Genomic DNA, 6,040 nt, shown 5'->3' on the forward strand with positions numbered 1-6,040 from the left:
CTTGCCTTTCCTCTTTGTGAGTAGCACCACCACCTATTCTGCCTCACCCAATCCCAAAACCTGGGATCATCCAAGACGCCTTCCTCCTTCAGAGCCATTCATTCGGGAACCACAGCGTGCACATGCCTCCCTACTCAGCATTCCCAGCCTCAAAGCCCCTGGCAGAGTTCAGACCTTTGCCTGGCAGCTGCCACAGCCCTTCCTGGTTGCTTCCCAGCAATTTTACTTCCATTTCCTGCCTCAGCCTCTTGAGTATCTGGGATTACAGGCATGCGCCACCACTACTTCCTTCCTGGTTGCTTCCTGGCAATTCTACTTCCATTTCCCCTATGGCTGTGGGATATTTCATCAAGAAGGTGAAAAAAGAAAAAGGACAAAAGTGAGATTTTGTCCAAAGATCTGAAATAGCTTAACTGGGCCAGGGAGCAGGGAGGCTAGAACCGCCGTCCATTTGATAATCTCCAAGGCCGTCTGTGAGAGACTATGGAGACTATGGGTACAGCAAGCCCAGGACATGGGGTCCCTGCTGATCTTTCTGGTTATGAGACAGGACACCCTTCAGGGATAAAGGGCCAGGAAGGACGATCACAAGTCACACGCAAGGAATGACCAGTTACAGTTGTGGATTGTCCTGATACTAGCTAGAGAGAAGACTAAACATTGTAGCTAATATATCTTTTTTTTTGAGCCGGAGTCTTTGCTCTGTGGCCCAGGCTGGAGTGTAGTGGTACCATCTCAGGCAACCTCTGCCTCCCGGGTTCAAGTAGGCAACCTCTGCCTCCCGGGTTCAAGTGATCCTCCTGTCTTTCAGCTTCATTTGTAACCTCCACCTCCCTGCGCCTGCCTCTCCATGTTGCAGCTAGAGGGAGCATTCTTTCACAGCAGAACTGAGCCGGCTACCACCTAGCTTAAGCCCTGAGGGGCTCCCCATCACCTACAGAAAGGCCATACTCCTCAACAGCAGATGAGGCCTTCCCATGGGGAACCTCTGTGGAACCTCATCACATTCATTCCTTGCCTTGCCCTGGTCATCACATCTCTGTGCCCTTGACCATCCTCATCCCCAGGCAGCTCCCCATCACTATGCACAACTGAGACTTGCCTCAGTGCCCCTGCTCACCCTGCTCCCTTTTCTGGAATGCCGGGCCTCCCTGTTTGCCGGGGCCCGCCTGCCCATTTTTGAAGATGCAGCTTGGGCACCACCTCCTCCAGGAGGCCTCCTCTCTGCACTTCCCTAGCAGACTTGACCCTGCCTGTGGGCCCCTGCACTCTCCAGCTTAGTGCCGTGACTCTTGTTACGTTGATCTGTTACACGTCCTCCCTACTTCTTCCTGCCCTCTCCCATTTTTTATGTTCATACCCATCCTGAGGTTCCCAGCTCCAGGAACCTCCAGCTCTAGTACCGAGCTCAGTGCTTGTGATAGGAACTCAGGAAATATTTGCCAGTTGGTTCTCTTCATAGAAATACATAGAAATGCAAGAAGCAGTCTGGGTATGGTGGCTCACGCCTGTAATCCCAGCACTTTGGGAGGCCAAAGTGGGCGGATCACCTGAGGTTGGGAGTTCAAGACCAGCCTGGCCAACATGGCGAAACCCCGTCTCTACTAAAAATACAAAATTAGCCAGGCGTGGTGGCACATGCCTGTAATCCCGGCTACTCGAGAGGCTGAGGCAGGAGAATTGCTCGAGCCCAGGAGGCAGTGAGCCAAGATCATGCCGCCATTGCACTCCAGCCTGGGCAACAAGAGCGAAACTCTGTCTAAAAAAAAAAAAAAAAATGCAAGAGACAGATGGAGCCCATGATTCTGGCCTGGATAGTGGATTAGGTTTCCTATGCTTTCCTTTGGTCAGATAATAAATGTTAGTTTTTACTTCAATGCCCTCTCAGTATTTACCTATGTAAGTTATGCACACAGACGACATTTGTAAAAACCAACCCACCAATATTCTAATGAAACAACTTACAGTTTTGAAATGTCACAGATAATCAAAAGCCCATGGAAAACCATGCATATTGTAGCCGAATCTGTAGTACACAATTTATTTTTTTTAATAGAGACAGGATCTCACTATGTTGCCCAGGCTGGTCTTGAACTCCTGGGCTCAGGCAATCCACTCGCCTCAGACTCCCAAAGTGCTGAGATCACAGGTGTGAGCCGCTGCATCTGGTCTTTTTTTTTTTTTTTTTTTTTAATAGAGACAGGAGGCCGGGCGCGGTGGCTCACGCTTGTAATCCCAGCACTTTGGGAGGCCGAGGCGGGCGGATCACGAAGTCAGGAGATCGAGACCACGGTGAAACCCCGTCTCTACTAAAAATACAAAAAATTAGCCGGGCGTGGTGGTGGGCGCCTGTAGTCCCAGCTACAGGGACTGAGGCAGGAGAATGGTGTGAACCCGGGAGGCGGAGCTTGCAGCGAGCCGAGATCACGCCACTGCACTCCAGCCTGGGTGAGAGAGCGAGACTCCGTCTCAAAAAAAAAAAAAATAGAGACAGGGTCTCTTACTGTGTTACTCAGGCTAGTCTCAAACTTCTGGGCTCAAGCGATCCTCCCACCTTGGCCTCCCAAAGTGCTGGAATAACAGGCATGAGCCACTACTCGGCTCACAATCTTTTTTTTTTTTTTTTTTTTTTTTTTCTGTTTGGACAAGCAGTGAACCCTCAGACTTTATCTTACTCTTATCCTTTAATACAGTGAATCTATATAACTATATCCAGAGACAGTTCCCTTTGTTTTAAATTGTTATTGAGCCAGGCATGGTGGCTCACCCCTGTAATCCCAGCACTTTAGGAGGCCAAGGTGGGCAGATCTTTTGAGGTCGGGAGTTCGAGAGCAGCCTGGCCAACACAGTGAAACCCCATCTCTACTAAAAATACAAAAATTAGCTGGGCACCGTGGTGGGCACCTGTAGTCCCAGATACTCGGGAGGCTGAGGCAAGAGAATCACTTGAATCCCGGAGGTGGAGGTTGCAGTGAGCCGAGATCACGCCACTGCACTCCAGCCTGGGTGACAGAGCAAGACTTGGTCTCAAAAATAAATACATAAGGCCGGGCGCGGTGGCTCACGCTTGTAATCCCAGCACTTTGGGAGGCCGAGGCGGGCCGATCACGAGGTCAGGAGATCGAGACCACGGTGAAACCCCGTCTCTACTAAAATTACAAAAAAAAATTAGCCGGGCGTGGTGGCGGGCGCCTGTAGTCCCAGCTACTCGGAGAGGCTGAGGCAGGAGAATGGCGTGAACCCGGGAGGCGGAGCTTGCAGTGAGCCGAGATCGCGCCACTGCACTCCAGCCTGGGCGACAGAGCGAGACTCCGTCTCAAAAAAAAAAATAAAAAAATAAAAAAATAAATAAATAAATACATAAGTTATTAATATATAGCAGACAAGTGTACACAAATGTACAGCTCATTGAATTTTTACAAACTGCACACACTTGTGTAACCAGCACCCAGATCAAGAAACTACTTACCAGGGCCAGGCGCTCATGCCTATAATCCTAACTCTTTGGGAGGCCAAGGTGGGTGGATCACTTGAGGTCAGAAGTTCAATACCAGCCTGGCCAACATGGTGAAACCCCACCTCTACTAAAAATAAAAAAATTAGCCAGGTGTGGTGGCACACACCTGTTGTTCCAGCTACTCAGGAGGCTGAGGCAGGACAGTCACTTGAACCTAGGAGGTGGAGCTTGCAGTGAGCTGAGATGGCGCCACTGCACTCCAGCCTGGGCAATAGAACAAGACTCTATCTCAAAAAAAACCAAAAAAACAAAAAAATCACCAGGACCCCAGAAGTCCCTCTGCATTCCCCTTCCAGGCAGTACCTTGTCTCCCTCTTAACGCTGTCCTGAAGTTTGTGACATAGTAGGGAGTATTGAGCACTGGACAGATCTAGTTCTAGACAAACTTCTGCCACTAACTACACACCTTCATTTTTATTAGAGATTTTATAATTTGAGGCAAGTTATAATGAGATGACTTTTTTTATTCATGGAATTTTGCTTCACTTGGGTTGCATTATATACTTTACGATAAACCAGAAGAGCTTATAGTGACAAAATGGACAGAGCAGTTACCATGCGCCAGGCACTGTGCTAAGGTCTTTACCTGCCATCTCATTTAATCCTGACAGCCCTAGGAGGGAGGTAAGTATCCTCACTCTACGGGTAAGAAAACGGAGACTCAGAGGAGAGGTTTGGTCAGTTACCTGCCCCACACCTGTTGCTTAACCATGACTCCTGAAGTCCACTGTTAAAGCCATGAGAAATACCTAATAGGAACAAATGGATAAAAGAACAAAACATTAAGATAAAAATGATATATTAGTGGCCAGGCACGGTGGGCTCACTCCTGTAATCTCAGAACTTTGGGAGGCCAAAGTGGGTGGATCACTTGAGGTGAGGAGTTCGAGAGCAGCCTGACCAACATGGGGAAACCCCATCTCTACTAAAAATACAAAAAAATAGCTGAGCATGGTGGTGTGCACCTGTAGTCCCAGCTACTCAGGAGGCTAAGGCAGGAGGATCACTTGAACTCGGGAGGCAGAGGTTGTAGTGACCTGAGATGGTGCCACTGCACTCCAGCCCCGGCAACAGAGCAAAGACTCCATCTCAAAAAAAAAAAAAGATATATTGGCTGCAATGTTTAGTCTTCTCTCTTCATTGACAGTAATTTAGCACCTGAACACATGGGGCCACAGAGAGGACTCAGAACCCTGAAGGAGTTGCCTGAATTTGGAGCTAAGGTACCAGTAGGGGTCCTTGAAAGCCCTCCCTGCAGATCACTTGAGCCCAGGAGTTTAAGACCAGCCTTGGCAACATGGCAAAACCTCATCTCTACAAAAAAATACAAAAATTGGCCTGGCATGGTGGTGCAGGCCTATAGTCCCAGCTCTTCGGAGGTTGAGGCAGGAAGATTGCCTGAGTCCAGGGAGGCCGTGGCTGCAGTGGGCAATGATCAGGCCCAGGATCCAGCCCGGGCAACAGAGAAAGACCCTGTCTCAAAAATAAATAAATAAAGTCCTCACCGACTTTCAGCTTCTCCTCCTAGTAAGTCCTCCTGAGCCCTGGACCTCTCGTTTGGTTGATGGTCCTTGGTTTATTGTGAGCTGTTGCTTTTTGTTTTTTCTCCTAGGAAGATGTTGTTTAGGATCCTAATTGTAGTTCGGAGATTCATTCTAAAGGTTCTTCTCGATTCCCTTTTCCTAAAGACAAGGAGAACGACCCCCTTGCAGGCACCCCATTTGGTTTCTAGTTCGGAAGTGCATTCTAAAGGGTCTTCTCCATGGCTTTTTCTCCCAAATTAAGTTCAGTGGGTTTGTCTGCACTGAGACTTTTTGTCGACACTAAGTTAAGAGGGATAGAAGGAATTTCCATGGCCCAGCTTTGCAACTGATTCTCTAGAAAGCCTTTCCTGTTATCCTGTCCTTCCCTCACCTAACCACAGGCTGCTCCTACTGTGAGGGCAAGCACAGCTCTCCCCACCTTCATTGAATTTGGACCTTTCATCTGTTAAATAGGAAGTGAAACCTACAATGCAGGGGTCCAGGATTCCTTCTAAGAATCAAACCAGATAAAATGTGTAAAGTAGGTCCTCTCTCTGAGGCTGCACCATTCTGGGCTCTCCCAGCCCTTCCTTGGTTTTTTTTTTTTTTTTTTTTTTTTTTTGAAACAGTCTCCCTCTGTCACCCAGGCTGGAGTTCAGTGGCATGATTTCAGCTCACTACAATCTCTGCCTCCCCGGTTCAAGCGATTCTCCTGCTTCAGCCTCCTGAGTAGCTGGGATTACAGGCGCCCACCACCACACCAGGCTAATTTTTTTGTATTTTTACTAGATTTGGGGTTTCACCATGTTGGCCAGGCTGGTCTCGAACTCCTGACCTCAAGTGACCCGACCGCCTTGGCCTCCCAAAGTGCTGGGATTACAGGCGTAAGCCACTGCACCGGTCCGTCCCTGGTATTTCTATCAAGTCATTTCCTTTGAACACACCTCCATTTAGCACGTAGCATTTCGCAAAGCATTTATTAATAGCACTGCATTGGAGT

This window comes from Hylobates moloch, unplaced genomic scaffold (genome assembly GCF_009828535.3).
Source record: "Hylobates moloch isolate HMO894 unplaced genomic scaffold, HMol_V3 SCAFFOLD_14, whole genome shotgun sequence".
Taxonomy (NCBI): domain Eukaryota; kingdom Metazoa; phylum Chordata; class Mammalia; order Primates; family Hylobatidae; genus Hylobates; species Hylobates moloch.